This window comes from Lissotriton helveticus, chromosome 6 (genome assembly GCF_964261635.1).
Source record: "Lissotriton helveticus chromosome 6, aLisHel1.1, whole genome shotgun sequence".
Taxonomy (NCBI): Eukaryota; Metazoa; Chordata; class Amphibia; order Caudata; family Salamandridae; genus Lissotriton; species Lissotriton helveticus.
The window spans coordinates 109,923,018-109,939,036 of NC_136067.1; the positions used below are offsets into that span (position 1 = coordinate 109,923,018).

At 45.3% G+C, this 16,019-nt stretch overlaps 1 protein-coding gene across 2 annotated transcripts in view; it reads left to right on the forward strand.

Annotated features, from left to right (window-relative positions):
- The window catches only part of LOC144762304 (exportin-5-like), a 2,548,278-nt gene that overhangs the window by 7,989 nt on the left and 2,524,270 nt on the right, over positions 1-16,019 (forward strand). The window lies entirely within an intron of this gene.

The window sequence follows — 16,019 nt, forward strand, 5'->3', positions numbered from 1 at the left end:
ATGCTAGGAAAACGTTTATCAATTTTAAAAGCTTGTAGTCAAGTAAAATTCAAATCATCACACGCTGTGTGCCACAAAGGGTATTTATTACGACCGCTGTAAGTCTCCCCAACTCAGATTAAATTATCATTCAGCTAACAACTTGAAATGTGTTTTAGAATTGCAATATTTTGTCGTCATTAGCGTATTAGTTTATGAAAATACACATTTTTCTATCAAAATCCCTTTCCACGTTGAGCAATCAAACTCAATTTTCCAGAAGAAAAACCTTTTTCTGAAAAAGCATCATTTTTTCCTTTAATAATCAAATCAGTTTTTATTGTTAGAAAATACACAGTCCCTAAACATCCGCTTTTAGTTTTCATTGAGTACCGCCATGTAAAAATGCCTCTCATGGACAAATTATGCTTCAAATACCCAGGTATTGGAATCCTAGGCCATGCTTCCTCACCATAACACTAAGAATGCCTCTGTTATGCCAATAATGCCCACCATTAAACCAGGGCTATCACGATGCCACAGCTGGATGCCCAACATATATCAGTTATGGCCATTGTTATGGGAGCAGTGGTTGCAACTCTGTCAGGAATGGCTAAAAGCAGGCCAGTCATGCTCTTAATATGTCAGTGATGGCAGCAAGTATGTAATTACTAGACTTGTATGCCAAAATAGTCAAGGACAAAAATATTATGGCTATGGCACAATTATAATGAGAAAGCAGAGGTGCACTTGTGTATGCAGTTTGAATGTAAGCAATTTAAACCAAGGGTGCTTCACTACTAATTGTGTTGGCTACACAATGCAATAAAAGCATCAGGACAGTAGTTAGAAGCTACTTGTAGTGAGCACTGTTCCTAAAGGAAAAAACTATTTTCCAGACAATAATAACAATAACACAGGAGTTAACTCAACACTATGTGAATTTCGTGGTCAATGCTTATATTTTACACATGTACACACATGGAACAGTGCTCACTACAAGTAGCTTCTAACTACTGTCCTGATGCTTTTATGGCACAATTATACCACGAATGGGCACAATTGTGTCAGAGATAATACTCTTATGATGGAGCCCAGCATACATATTTGGCAGTCCTTGACGCTAGGAGTAGCTTTAAGGAATCAACACTGTTTATTTGGGAAGGACACTATGTCACACACCCACATAAAAATGAATGTGATGCTTTTAATTTTCTGTGCCCTGGATGCATACTCTCTTCTCCTCAGCTCTTTGGTTGATCATGCTTCCAACTAACACATTTTCACTCTAGTTCTTGCAGTCACACCCTTTGGTGGGTCAGCCCTGGTTACTGCTGCTACTATTCTTTGATGTCACATACAGTGCAACTGATTAAGCAAGGCGGATAACATGACCAATCTCCTTCTTAGGTTCATGTGGCAGACCCATAGGCCAACGCTGCAGCTTCCACATGCTTCTACACACTCCACATACTCTGCCAGACCTTCAAATGGACCCCCCCCCCCCGAATCCAGGATGACCATCACCCATGCACTCATCACCAGCAGGCTAGACTACGGGAAAGCCCTCTATGCTGGAATCAACAAATCTCTACTCCACAAACTTCAGACTGTCCCGAACGCTGCAGCCAGACTCATCCTCAGCATCCCACGACAAAATCACATTACCCTGCATATACGAGCACTCCACTGGCTCCCCGTCGAAAAAAGCGTGACCTTCAAGCTGCTCACACACGCCTATAAAGCCCTCCACAACACTGGACCCCAATACCTCAACAAAATAATCTCCTTCTACACCCTCAAAAGAAACCTCCGCTCCGCTGACCAGGCCTTGGCCGAAATCCCCTGCATCCACAGAACTAGAACAGGAGGCACACTCTTCTCCTGTAGTGTGGTTTTTATATTCCCAATAGGCTCTGCGCATTGGAATAATATAAACAGCAGTGTAGACGTAGGACTGAGGTCATCTAGGTCTCTACTGACTATATTAGACTTCAGGTTTGCCAGCAATTCAGAGGTCACTAGAAACTTTCTCGAATACACGAGGAGGAGTTTAACCTCCCTGGATAGACAAGAAGGGATTAGCTTCTGACAACCATAAAACATGACAACTTTGCTCCCTCAGAATAAAAGTGTATCTCTAGAGTCGTGTGAAAACAATAGACAGCTATTTCACTCAGTCAAGTGTGCATACTTAGTTTCTCCAGATTGCAGAGAATAGAGAGACGGGCGTTTTCAATAAAAGGTGTAATTTATTGAGCAGTCTTCTTTCTCATGCAAGAGAATGAATTGCCACAATTGCAATACTCATAGCAAAGTAAAGTGCGTACAGTAAAAGGAGGATTATAAAATAATACTGTAAAAGCATTGATATGGTTTCTTAGCCATATGATACTTTAAAATAGATAAAATATATACATACATATATACATTGACTAACGTATGGAACTGGTGCTTCTAAATACGCCTACCCCGGTGTACCTGACCTAAGCCTAATACGTGGGAATAAGTAAGTAGGTAGCATTTTAAGTTAAGTTGGTTTCGCCAAGAATCTGACTCAAGAATTCTCTTTAAGGGTTTAGTCCGCTCCGTACCTGTGTAATAGAAAGCAGGAGGTCTGGTATCTCTCTCTCAGGACTCGATATCCCAGTAACCCGCGAGGGTATCTGGAAACACCGGAGCTGGATTTCTCGGCAGGAGAAAAGACAGCGTCTCTCTCAGTGCGTCAAATGGGAGGGGCAGCGTCCGTGGGCTCTCGCATCAGCTGGGCTCTCGGGCAAGTAGATAGCTGCTCTGCTCCAAAACCACCACTGTGTGTTTGCTTAAGGCAACCTTGGTATATTTATACCTGAAAGGTGCCGGGTTTGACGTAAGGTTGGACATAAGACGTCAATAAAGATGTCACTAAGAACTGGCCGTTCGTACCGTGCTCACAGGAGTACTAGGACAATCAAAACAAAAGCAATGGGGATTTCCCAGGTTGCTGGAGGTTTGGTTTGTTTAGAGAACTCGTTGTGCTTTCTAGGAGTCCGGGGAAGTAGCCTTGCTTAGTATGGACTGCATGGGTTCCGACTTAATATGGATATGATTCCTATGCCTTTATAAGGATATTATTTATTATAACCGTACAAGGGCATAAAATAGAAATATCGAATTAGGGTCCTAGATAGAAATACAATACTCCTACATCATGGCGAAGACCTGGAACGAACTCCCCCCTCAGCATCAGATGAAGCCCCACATTGAAAGCATTCCGGAAGAGCCTCAAGACCTGGCTTTTCGAATGAACTGAGCTGCCCAAATCCCCCCCACACACTCCCCCAGTGCATTGAGACCCTCACAGGCGAGTAGTGCGCTCTATAAATCCCTGATTTATTGATTGATAGGCCACCACAGAGTGTTATCAACAGGTACTGCCATTGATTTGGCTGTCTGTAACTCTTAAGGGTAGTGAAATGAGCAGTGCTGCCTTCTTTAATATACACAGAATCTCTGAGATTTGCTTGGTTTGGCTTCACCTCTGAGAGCTACTTTGAGGGTGCTGGTGAGCTACTGGTTGGAGACCCCTGTGCTAAACAGACCCTGCCAAAACGAGAACTAGTTAATTAGGAACATAAAAAGCAAGCAACAAGCCTCTGACATTGCCCTGAATTCATACCACTCCGTTTTGCGGGACTGAATAGATTTAAAACCAGTCAGTTAGGGTTCGAATCCGGTGATGGACAAACTGGGATCTTGCGTCAGTGTAGTAGCGAACTAAGTATGGGGAGGTGAGGTGAGGGATAACAAGACCGGGAATGTATATCACTACCAAACGGCACTGGTGGATCAGCGAGTTCGAAATCAAACAAAGCACGTGATCACCTTATCCAGAAAACTGCAAATGGTCACAAAGCTGTAATACATTCTCTAACCCCATAGCAGCGGCCTCAAGAACTGTGAAAGGCAAGTCTAAAAGCTGAGCTCTGCAACACTAAAGAGAGAGGTTGATGATTGAACAACCAGGGATAAAAGGGTCTCAGAAAGAATGAACTGGCTCGTTATGCTATGGGAAATCAGATTTGGCGTCAAAGTGCGAAATGCCACACAGCGCTGACAAAGGTTAGATGAACAGAGATATGAATGCGGCTAGTGTAGCTGTGAAGTAGCAGTAAGTACTTGAAGGAAAGGCCTTCGCCCCAAGCAAGGCATAACAAAACTCGGCCGCTGGGAGCATTCTATTTTTTCATTACATGGAATGTCCTGCGTGCATTTTCCCCATTCCAAAATGCATTAGGCTGCAGTTTCCAATACCTTGTGCGCGCTCAACTGAATGTTAAGGTTTTTTTCCAGAAAGTTTTCACTTATCTTGAAATTAGTTATCAAAATTTATGGATTTAACAGTCCTGTAAACAAACAATTAATGACAGTCAGACAGATAACATCAAACGTGAACGCAAACAAGCGCTAAAACACCTGGGTCGGGAGGAATTCCTGCAGGAAATACGGCGGGAGAGCCAGGAAGATAAATGAAAAAGCAGAAAAGGTAGAAGGAAAGAGAACAAGCTGTAGCTCGGTGACTGACGAGGAGGGAGGGGGAGAAGAGAGGGGGTAGTGAGAGCAGAGAGCAGGGGTGGAGGAGCATGGAAATGAAAGTGAGTCGCACGCTGTAAGGGTTGTAAGGCTAAATGAGCCATGACGGAAAGCCAGATGGCGCCTGTGCGTGTAACCGCAAGCTTTAGGCCACAAGCAAAAGCGCGTGGTCGGATTTTTAAAGCCCCCTTACTAAATGTGTCACCAGCGCATGCGCTGGCTCAGGCGAGACCTAAAAATATACTTCTATTACAAGGATTATATGTTTAGTACCCACATTGATCAGATTACCTATATTTTGTACTCTAAAATAAAAGTTGGTCTGTCAGGAAAACGGCCACACACTTGATATCGCATGGTGTGGAGGAAGCTGCCCATACATTTTCTGGATCCAATTTTGAGGACTGCAACTGCGGAAACGTTCTTCTTGGGAAAGGTGTTTGTCAGAATGAAGTTCCTCTTGCATACTCACGTCAGGCCCCCCAAAATAACGGCAATATAGGCCAATGCTCCATGTTTTTTCACACTTGTTTTAATGCTTCAAGAGCAATGCTGAACATCTCTTTACATATGCAAATTATGTATGTTTCGTACTTTTTGGTACTCATCAGAAGAGGCAGCTCGTGGTCACCCAGGCTGCGCGCTGGTCCCGGCAGGCTTGGGGGGAGGGGGGGCTGGCTCAGTTTCTCACAAAGTAGCTGCTGCTACATAGCTGCCAAGGTTTCAGTATAATTATGAGTGACATTTCAACGACTGAGTGACACTTTCTCGTGAGAAAAATCAAGCAATTAAGATAAGGGTAACATATAAATAGCAGAAATGACACCCATTTGAGCAACACGAAATTCTAAAACTGCTGAAAAGCATTAGAAATGGAAGGGCACTAGCTGGAGACATCTGCCATTCTCCGTTAAAGAGGGCAGGCTGGCACTTCATCTGGTCTGAATATAATCTCTTTAATCTGATCATTCATGACGGCGCACTAGCCTAAAAAAGGCAAATTTTATAGCATAGCAAGTACAACTAGGGGATTATACTGTCACCTAGTCTCAGGCGCTTACTCATAGCTGCCAAGTTGTCAGACTTCTTATGTGTCACATTTTCATGATTTCAGTGTATTTAGAAGTGACATTCATCAACATGTGTAACACTTGAAATTACACTTTTTTGTAAGTCAAACCAAGCAATGAAGTGCAATGAAAAAAGAAATATCAGAAATTACACAATGTCGAACAATGAGAAGCTCTAAAAAGATATTGAAACTACTAGAAAACACCTGAAAAGGACTAACCTACTACCCCTTTCTAAGATGATCATACTGTAATCTGTCTGGGGCTCAGTGCTGGTGCTCACAGTACCGAACAGGCTGAGGTAGAAAATAAATAGAACATCGGACCTGGCTAGTTTGACACATGTATTGTCAGGCGATCCGGCAGAAAAACTATCAGACCTTCCTTCCTTTTAGCCAGCCTGCGATGACCGGCCGCCTGGCTTCTACCCTGGCATTGGCATTTTATGATAATGGCATGATCATGCATTACAGCACTTTAAATTCCAGGCCGCTCTCTGATAATCAAGTCTACAAGACGATATTAAAGGCCCCAAACACGATCTGAACTCCTCATCAGCTTCTGCCTAATTGGAGAGTCAGACTAAGTCAGCTGACTTACTCGAGTCGCCCAGCACTGCAGACGACACCGGACATTAAGTATCAAAGAGTCAGTGTAGACAAGGCTCAGACTAATCCACACGTTAGTCATATTATAGGTCATGCCCAGCAGCAGTTGTTAATTAGGAAAAAAGTGCAGGTGTCCCATTTTTTTCTTCTTGGGAACTAACTCAGTATTCCTGAATGCTACAGTCAGCGAATTTCGGATTTGTCATATTGCGCACTTTAATTATTTTGTCAGCCAGACGACCTCAGGCTGGCTGTTTTTCAAAAACACCGAAGTGTTTACTGTTTACAGCTCACAGCTGCACAGCTCAGGAGTCCGTTTGCCAATCACAGTCACAGAGGCCCAGCCGCAACTGCACCAGGTCACACAAGCAGCAGGCACAGTGCCGCCAGCAGCCACTCGCTCATAGAGCTGCTGGGGCACTCTTTAGTGACGGACCGGTAGCAAATGGATTTATTATATAAGCAGCAACTGATGGACACTCACAAGGCACTTACTTGGGCTTGGACCGGGAGGAACAGCTGACTGCAGGGCAAGCTGCAAGTCGAAGGCCGAGTGGCAACAGGAGTCCTCAATCTGTAGTCACAAGTATGGGGTTGGGCCGATAATGTACCTGTGCGGGGGGAGACGATGTCGAAGGCTGCTGAGAGGTCTAGTGGTATGAGGGCTTCAGTGTGGCCTTGGTCGAGGAGGGTGTGGATGTCGTCAGTCACGGCTAAGCGGGTGGTCTGGGTGCTGTGGTTGCTGCGGAATCGTGATTGAGATGAGTTGAGGATGTTATTTGTTTCTATGAAGTCCTTTAGCTAGATGTTGACTATTTCCTCGAAGACTTTGGTGGCAAATGGAAGGAGAGAGATGGGCTTGTAGTTCTTGAGGTCCGTCGGGTCTGTGGAGGGTTTCTTGAGGAGGGGTTTGACTGACAACATAATAGAAACACCATAACAACATTCCAATTATAGTAGTGCTAATACATCAGATACTACAGTGCTGAAGGGACTGCTTATGTAAAATTGCACCCAAGCGATTTGTCAAATAAAACATTGCTGGTATGTGGCAAATAGGAACCCAAGTGACAAGTGAGTTATGAGTTTATGTGAAAAGATGACAGTGCAACCTGGTAAGTATAAAGTATGTGTTCCTAAAACAGCGGTGCAGCAGCAACAAAGAACGGGCGCCAGCTACCGCAACCACCATGGAGTAGTAAAATATTGAGCATGCCGGAGTTCTGGGGAATAACAGAGGCACGCACACCTATTCTGACATGCAAAGTGTGTCTTCGGTCCACAGATAGATGGCGAGACAAACACAGTTTTCGTTATTTGACTATTTTTGGGATAGTGCATTAATGTGTGGAGATTATTGGATGTGTATGATTGCGTTTGGATGTGCATAGTGTTTGGGAATTGTTAAGTTCCTTTTGCAATCTGTAAACCTCTCACCCTTTTTGGAAACGCCAGGCAATCCACCAATTCCATTGAAGCAGAGGTTTGAGGCATTTAGGATGTATCTTGACACAATAGGTGCCTCGCGCTTCAGACCTGAATGGAAAAAGTTTATTTTATTGCATTCTTTAGGGTTTGAAGGGTGGGAGGTATTTAAACATGTTCCAAAAATAGACCCATCAGAAGGGAAAGAGTTGGACGAGCTCCAGGAATGTAGTGAAGAAATTAGAAAAGAGATTTGATTTTAACCTAGTTTAGTAGTTTTTTTATACAATTTTTCAAAAGAACACCGATGCAGAGGGGAAACATTGATACATACGTAAGCACAATGTCAATGTAGAAATTGATAAGGGATCAGTTTATTGGTCACTGTTCAGATAAACACATACAACAGAAATTGATTACGAAAAGGAAATCTTAAATTGGACAATGTCATCAGAGCTGCGAAAAGTATAGAATTGTCTCAGCTATCCTTAAAAGAATTGAACAAGACTGCACCGCAGAGAGAAGGGGTAAATGTGATCCTGGATGGATTATATGTAAGGAAAAGATGGAGGCAACAACAATAATTATTTGTATGCGGCAAATACCCTCATAGCAGAGGAGATAAGGGATGTCCTGCTAAAAACATAACATGACACAGATGTTCAAAATTGGTCACTTTTGTAATAGTATGAGAGGCCAATAAAAGGAAAGAGTAAGGTGAATTCTGTTGTGGAGTAGGATATATAGAACATGGTAAAGCAACCTATTAGTAGTGAGTTCCAGGACATGATTATGGTAGTGTTGGATGATACCATAGTGAGTGGTGAACCCAATCAGTGTGTTGACCCCTATGTTGCTGTGCTGGTAGGTGGTAAGTGTTTGCACCTGATGATGAATTTTGGGTGCAAGGATTACTATGATTATGTCTGAATTGTTTCGGGAGAGCTGGTGTGACAGAAAACTATTTCATCCTGATAGATCACTGGTATCTCATGAAAGCCGGAACATTTGAATTAGAAGGCTTCATTGAAGTTGTACTTAAATTTACTAGATACAGAATTCAAGGGAATATGTATGTGGCAATCAAGGGTCTGAACATTTTAGGATTGTTTAATCACGGTCTGTTCTGGATGTTACTAAGGTCAGGTACTAGTGATCAGGTGTTGGTAGTCCAAGATCAACCGATCACAAATGATATTGAATGAGATTTTCCCCAGTTTGCGTAAGATCTTAGGATTTAAGGATGAGCTCAAAATCAAACAAGGTGTTATTTCACTTTAGCACAAGATTAGATCAGTGCCTTTCAGTTTGAGAAGTTATCTGGAAAGGGAACTGTCCAATTTGCAGAGTAATGGGGTAGTCTAAACTGTAGAATTGAACCTGTAGTTGTCTCCATTAATCGTAGGTTGCAAACGCAATGGTAAATTGAGGCTCTGTGTGTACCTGAGGATTCCCAACAAAGAGATTTTGGTGGATTTCCATCCTCTACCCAAAATAAGTGATTTGCTAGTTAAGGTGGTGCGAAGTGATTCTCTAAAATTGATCTTGCCTTCACATACCGTCAAGTGGTGTTAGAAGAATCATCCATACATCACACCGCTTTTAATTAACTATTTGGCACCTTCCAATTTTGTCACATGCCATTCGGTCTGGCATCTATGGCGTCGGTATTCCGACACATAATGTATCCATTGTTGGGAAAGGTGCAAGGAGTGGTGTGGTCTTTTAGGACAATGTGTTGATTATGCAAAACGGCTGAAAGAACATGAGAAGATCCTTAGGTTAGCTCTCAGAATCTTTGAGTAAAGAGGTATTGTGTGAGTTTTGGAGGAAAAACATTGAGCTTCTTGGTCATTAGATTTCGGGAGAAGGAATTTGCTCTAGGCTGGGTCTGGTCAAAGCTGTAGTTGAGTGTCCTAATCCTATAAACAAAGAGGAGTTATGTTTGTTCATAGGTTTATTTGAGTTCTGCTCCAAATTGATACCAGGGTATGTCACTAAGATGAAAAACCTCACGAACATGTAAAAAAAAAAAGTTCCATTGGCATGGGATGAGCTGTGTCAGGAAACCTTTGATAATATTATAACCGAGATGTCAAATGCGAAGGCTTTAGGTTCATATGATCTCCTTCTTCCTTGTGTGATTACGGTTGATGCGAGCAAGTATGTGTTCGGCACCATACTGACCCAGAAGATGAAGTGTGGGAAAGTAGCCATAGGTTATGCTTCCAGAGGTCTCTGGGAACCGTAGGCAAATTATTCCGGTTATTGAAAAGGAATTGTTGTTATTGGGCAAATTCAGATGCTATGTATGGGGATGGCGACTTGTTCTCCAGACTGATCACAACTACATTTGGGATCTACTTTGAGGAAAAGGAGGGTCAGAGCTCGCTATTGGTAACCCTACTTTGATGAGGAAATTGACTGTGTTGTTAAGGGGTGTATTGTAAGTAGCAATGCAGAGGAAGGGCTCATTGTGATCGCGCCGTCACTTCAACCCATTCAGATTACTGAGAAACCTTGGGTGAAAGTGGTGACTGATCTGGTTGGGCCTTTCAACTAATGACCCCCTCATCTAGGTTATGCATTTGTCTTGGTGGATTATCAGAAGTAGTCTGCCGTAATAGTTTTCTGCCACATCTACTGCAGGTAATGCTGTGGTTTTTCTGAGGCACATTTTTTAAAAGGAAGGTTTCCCGGAACATGTTTCAGATAACGGGGTTCAGTTTGTTGATAAGGATTTGGAAATGGTTTTGTATGAATCTGGTGTCAAACATATTAAGAGCTCATGTTATCGCCAACAAACTAATGGATTGGTAGAAAGGATGAACAGTGGTTATTGACTGCATAAAGTGGGCCACGAAAAATGGGTGTGGTGTTGAAGAAGCTATTAGGTCAGTGTTATGGTTCTTCCGTTCCACTCCACACTCAGTACCCAAAGTAGCTACTTTTCTTATTCTTCTTAATTGGGCAGCAAGCCACCACTATCCAGTAAACCAGCATGGTTGTCCAGATTAATTTGGGGTTAGGACGAGAAGAGTGTTGATAAAGGAACTTTATTCAGTAGGGTTGAAGACCTACAAAAGTGGGAAAAAACACAACCATGATGTAAGAACCTATTACAAACAGTGGTTTTGTGTGGGAGATATGCTTGAGGAGAAAAAAACGTGTTTGTAAGGTAAAGGGATGCGAGTGGTTGTCGATAAAGTACATGGCAATGTGGTGACAGTTAAAGGTGGTCATTGGTGGAATGCCAGGAAAGTGGTCGAAGTACATGGAATGGTGCCGGAACAGATATCCAAGCAAAATGGTGATGGCCTGGTACTGTTGGACAAGGTTTTTTCACCAGAACTCTTACTGGATCAACCGCCTGGTCAGAAGGTGGTTGAAAAGGTGGATGCTCTGCATCTATCTCTACGCAGGTCGTCTCGGGAGAAGTTTGTGCCATGGAAACTGAGAATATCCTGTGTATTGTGATGTTGGATTTGTCCATTACTGTGATGATACGATCTTATATTAATATTGTGCTCTTAGATGTGTATTTTGTGGGGTTTGTTCACCTCTTTCATTTTACTTCGATACAGGGTAGAGTTCTGTCTTTCTTAAAAAACAAAAAAAAGATGTATTATGTAATAATGCATAGCATGCAATAGAATGTTTATGCCACCTATTTCTGTTCCTGAAGCCCCTGTGGGAAAGTGTTCCACTGGTTGTCATTTGGAGTAGTTCCTCTGTGGGCGACAGCAGTGGTGTCTGCTAGTGGACATATGTGTATATAAAACCATCTTGAACTTACCCATGTTTCCGCGTTCATTAAAGAATGCCTTGAATCAACATCATCTCCAGCCAGGGAGGAGTAAGGAGGGCCAAAGCCTGGCCATCTTTTTACAACATATAAAGTAGGGTGAAGTGTGAACATAGCATGTTTGTATTATTCACCCTCCCCACAAGTTTTGTCCCTTTCGATCTTTACTCGAGGGCAGGTTACAACCACAGAAGTCAGTATGTATCTGAAAGCCCGATTCTAAATACTCTCACTTGGCCTCATTACATGTTTAATAGGGTACACCGCAATATAGGCACCACACCCATCTCAGTAGATGGTGAGCCAACAGCTGCTTATCTTCATATATCATTGAAAATCTGGAGATGTGTGCCAAAGTTCATTATCCATCACTCTTCGAAACTCCGTGGTGCCTCCAAGAAGGAGAAGGCGGTAGTTTCTTCATTTTCTGTCAAGCATGTGTAATCTACTGTTGCAATAGTAGATTGTCTCATTTGAGGCATTCTAGCCTGACACACTAATATCCTCAGGGCATAGGCACCATGCTCTGATTAGTCAGTGCAACATGCTGAGGTACCATATTGCTCACTGTGTGGGCCTAGTTGTAATATTCTTATATCCCTCTTGCATTATATCCTATCCACATCTGCTATACACCTGTGTTCTGCGGATTCATCTAGATGCAGAGAAAGTTTTACTGTTGGTTGGCCCTTGGCATCCCACCCTGTCCAAGAGTTACTCAGCATTTCAATAATTTAAACAGCATTTCTAAAGCGCAGTGCTGTCACCCCTACGTTTAACTGGGCGCTGTATCTCAGTCGAAGAGCCAGGTCTTGAGTCTCTTTCTGAAATCTGCTGGAAGGGAAGGTCGTTCCAGGTCTTGGCAGTAATGTAGGAGAAGGAGCGGCCACCGTGGATGCAGGGTGTGTATGCGAGGGCAAGTGAAGAGGAGCGCAGGTGTCTAGCGGGTTGGTGGAACTTTTGTTGATGGCTGAGGTAGGCAGATCATAGGTCATGGAGGGCTTTGTAGGCGTGCATGAGGATCTTGAACTGGAATCTCTTCTGTATGGGGAGCCAGTGGCGGTCTCTCAGGTGGGGAGGCGATGTGAGGTTGTTTGGAGAGGTCCAGGATGAGTCTGGCTGCTGCATTCTGTATGATCTGGAGTCTTCTGAGGAGCTGGGTGGATATGCCGGTGTAGAGGGCGTAACCGCAGTCAAGGTGGCTGGTGACGAGGGCCTGAGTGATGGTCTTTCTGGTGTTGGTTGGGATCCATCTGAAGATTCTGCAGAGCAAGTGAAGTGTGTGGAAGCAGGAGGAGGCGACTGCGTTGACTTGTCGTTTCATTGTCAGTTGTCTGTCGAGGATGATGCAGAGGTTGCGAGGTCGGTCGGTGTGAGTAAGAGTTCTGCAGGCCACCAGCTATGGCCCCATATGGAGGTATTCTTCCCGGTGATCAGTACTTCAATTTTGTTGGATTTGAGTTGAAGGCAGTGGTTTCTCGTCCATTTGGCTATGGTGGTCATGGCGTCTCAGAAGTTGGTTTTGGAGGGGTCCTCGATGAGAGGGAGGATCAGTTTTGTGTCATCTGCGTAGGAGATTACGCTGAGTCCATGGGATCTGATGACATCTACAGGGGTGGGGTCATGTAGATGTTGAACAGGGTGAGGCTAAGGGATGATCCATGTGGTATGCCGCATAGGATGTCTTTGAGTGCGGCAGTGAAGGGAGGAAATCTGGTGCTCTGTGTGCATCCTGTAAGGAAAGAGGTGATCCATTTGAGGGGGTCTTGATGTATGCTTATGTTGTAGAGTCTGTTGATGAGGGTGTTGTGGGAGACTGTGTCGAATGCCACCGACAGTCAAAACAAAACCCCCTGCCTGAATTATTTAGTAGATCCGAAGATATGAGAAACACAGGAAACTGTTAATCCAGTCCCCTGGGAGCAAAGAAACCAGGGAACTGCGTGGAGACAAGCAGTCCTATACACCTGACACGAAAGAAACCTAGATTGTATGACACTAGTATTAATTTTATTCAACATTTTCAAATATATATTTTTTAATTAGGACAACATTTAATAAATATTGAGATTAAAAACCACATCCTATGCATCGGAGATGCTATAAGTGAAAACAGTACCCAGGTGCAAAACAGACACAGGCTAGTTCTTCACACATACCACAAATTCATGTTAACTCATTCACACAACAAGTAATTCAATGGCCTTCCACTGACTCCATAAAGAATCTCCTAAGAGGGTAATGGGTGGTATTTAATATACATCTCAGCATGCAGTGCTTTGTAGTAGTTGCTTGATATGCTGCATTCACGGAATGAACATGGATAGTCCGTGATAAGTGGTTGAATAAAGCACTTGAAGCTACATGTTCGCCTCGGGGATGTGCATATATCAGATAGATGGAGACGTATAAATCAGTGCACAGCCGTGCCAACTCCCGTTTCGGGGACTGGACCGGTATGGGTCTCACCTGCAGAGATGGAGATGTGGGGCACCTGGGGTACCTGAATAGTGGCCCGTTTCCAGATGACAGGCCTGTACACAAGAAAAAGCACCTCAAAATGCAGTAATCAGCAAGCAAGTCTGAGTTAGCAGGGTAGAACTTATATCCGTAAGGGCCCGTGACGATACACCAAGGACACAGGTCGTGGACAGGTCGAGGAGGATCAGGCCTCAATTTCTCCACGGTCGTGGAGTGTTCTGATGTCATCTGTAGTGGCAATCTGCACGTTCTTAGTGCTGTGGTTGGCACTGAATCCTGATTGAGAGGATTCTAGTAGCTGGTTCTGTTCCAGGAAAGCAGTGAGCTGCTGTTTGATGGCTTTCTCGAGTACTTTGCCCGGGTAAGGGAGCAGGGAGATTGGTTGGGAATTTGAGATTGTGGAGTTCAGTGCAAGTCTTCTTTAGGAGGGGTCTGACGTTTGTGTGTTTCCATCTTTCTGTGAAGATTGCTGCAGAGATGGAGGTTTTGGTTCGGAGTTGAGGGTGGTGGGTTGGCTGTTGAAATTGTTGTTGATGTTGCTGATCTTGTTGTGGAAGTAGTCTGAGAGGCTGTTACAGCGTTCTTGGGGAATTCTTTGACTATTTTGAAGAGTTTCTTTGTGTGGTTGGCTGTGGATTTGATGCAAGTGAACTTCTGGAAGGCCTGGTTGAATTCTGTTGAGGCTTCGGGTTGGGAAGTGGTGACAGCCTGTGATCACAGAGTTTCAGTGACCGTGCTCCAGCATCTGATGCTTAGTGATGGTGTGCTGGGCGTCGATTGTGTGGTCAGTCTAGGTGAGTTCCGTGGTGTGGCTGAATTTGATTCTGTAGCTGGATGTGAAAATGGGGTTGAGTGTTTGTCCAGCTTCATGCATGGGTTCGGTGACCAATTGGGTAAGGCTGATTTGAGAGATGTGTGCTGGTGCGATACGTTGAACTCCTATTGGCACGTTGCCTTCAACTGTTGACCCTTCCTGGCAGAGACCTAGGACAAACCCCACAGCAGATTTCACACTAAGAAAAGGCACAGTTGGGGGGCGTGGCCTGAGGCGTCAAGAAGATGGTCGCACTCTGAGAGTGCTCCGGACCCCCTTTGTCATCCGCCTCGCATCCGCCGCTACCAGACTGTGTCTAGCTCTCCCACCTACCGGACGCTGCTCCCCGTGTTGTCTGCTGGCCCCTCGTGTCTTGGGGGGGCCGCTCTGGGTCTCCTTTCCTTCCATGGAGCCTCCTGGACCACGCAAAATGGCGTCTCCCATGCAGCACGGACTGAGGCCCTAACGTTCGCGCCCTTATGGTCCGGTGATCTCCTCCCCCATGGCCGGTGGACGGGGGCGACGCATCCGGAAGACCGCCCTGGGCCCGCAGGAGTGTGCGGATTGGCAGGCGGAGCAGGAGCCTGCGAGTTGTGGGGATGCCCGGGTGCCCTGTGCTGATCACGAGAGGCTGTCGGGCCGACGGGCCGTCCCGGGGCTGAGGGCGGCGTTGTCCCCCCGCCCCCTCCCGGTGGTGCCGCGGCGTCCTGTGTTGGGGACGGCGGCGGCTGAGTCTGGCGGTCCTGCGGCTGGCCTGGCGCTGCGGGTCATCCGCTGAGGGAGTTGTCAGTGTCTGACCTGGGCTGCATCGGCGATGGAGTGCCGATCTGCGTCTTGGACCTGTCTGGACCGGTCTGCCTGTGGTGATGTCGCGGTGCGGAGGCCCTCCGACCCCCCTGGCTTTGGAGCTGTCCTGGTGGGCCTCTGGGGGGGGGGGGGGGGGGATCACCCTGCGGAGGGCTGCAGACCACCGGAGGGCTCACGTGTAGCAGCACCCAAGAACTTTCTCCTCCCTTGGACTGTGGAGATCGTCCGCCCCTCCCTGCCATCTTGGCTTGGACACGCGGAACTGAGGCCTATGGACCGGCGGCTCCCAGGATGGGGCTGACGTGGACTTTGTTTGCCTGGCATCCCCTGAGGCTGGAGAGGAGTGCTGAGGGGCTTGGCCCGGCCACCTGGACCACGGTGCGCCCTTCCCCTACGGCATGACTGTTTGGTGGATGGCCTGAGCGCATCATCATCTTCTGAGCAGACCATCACACTGT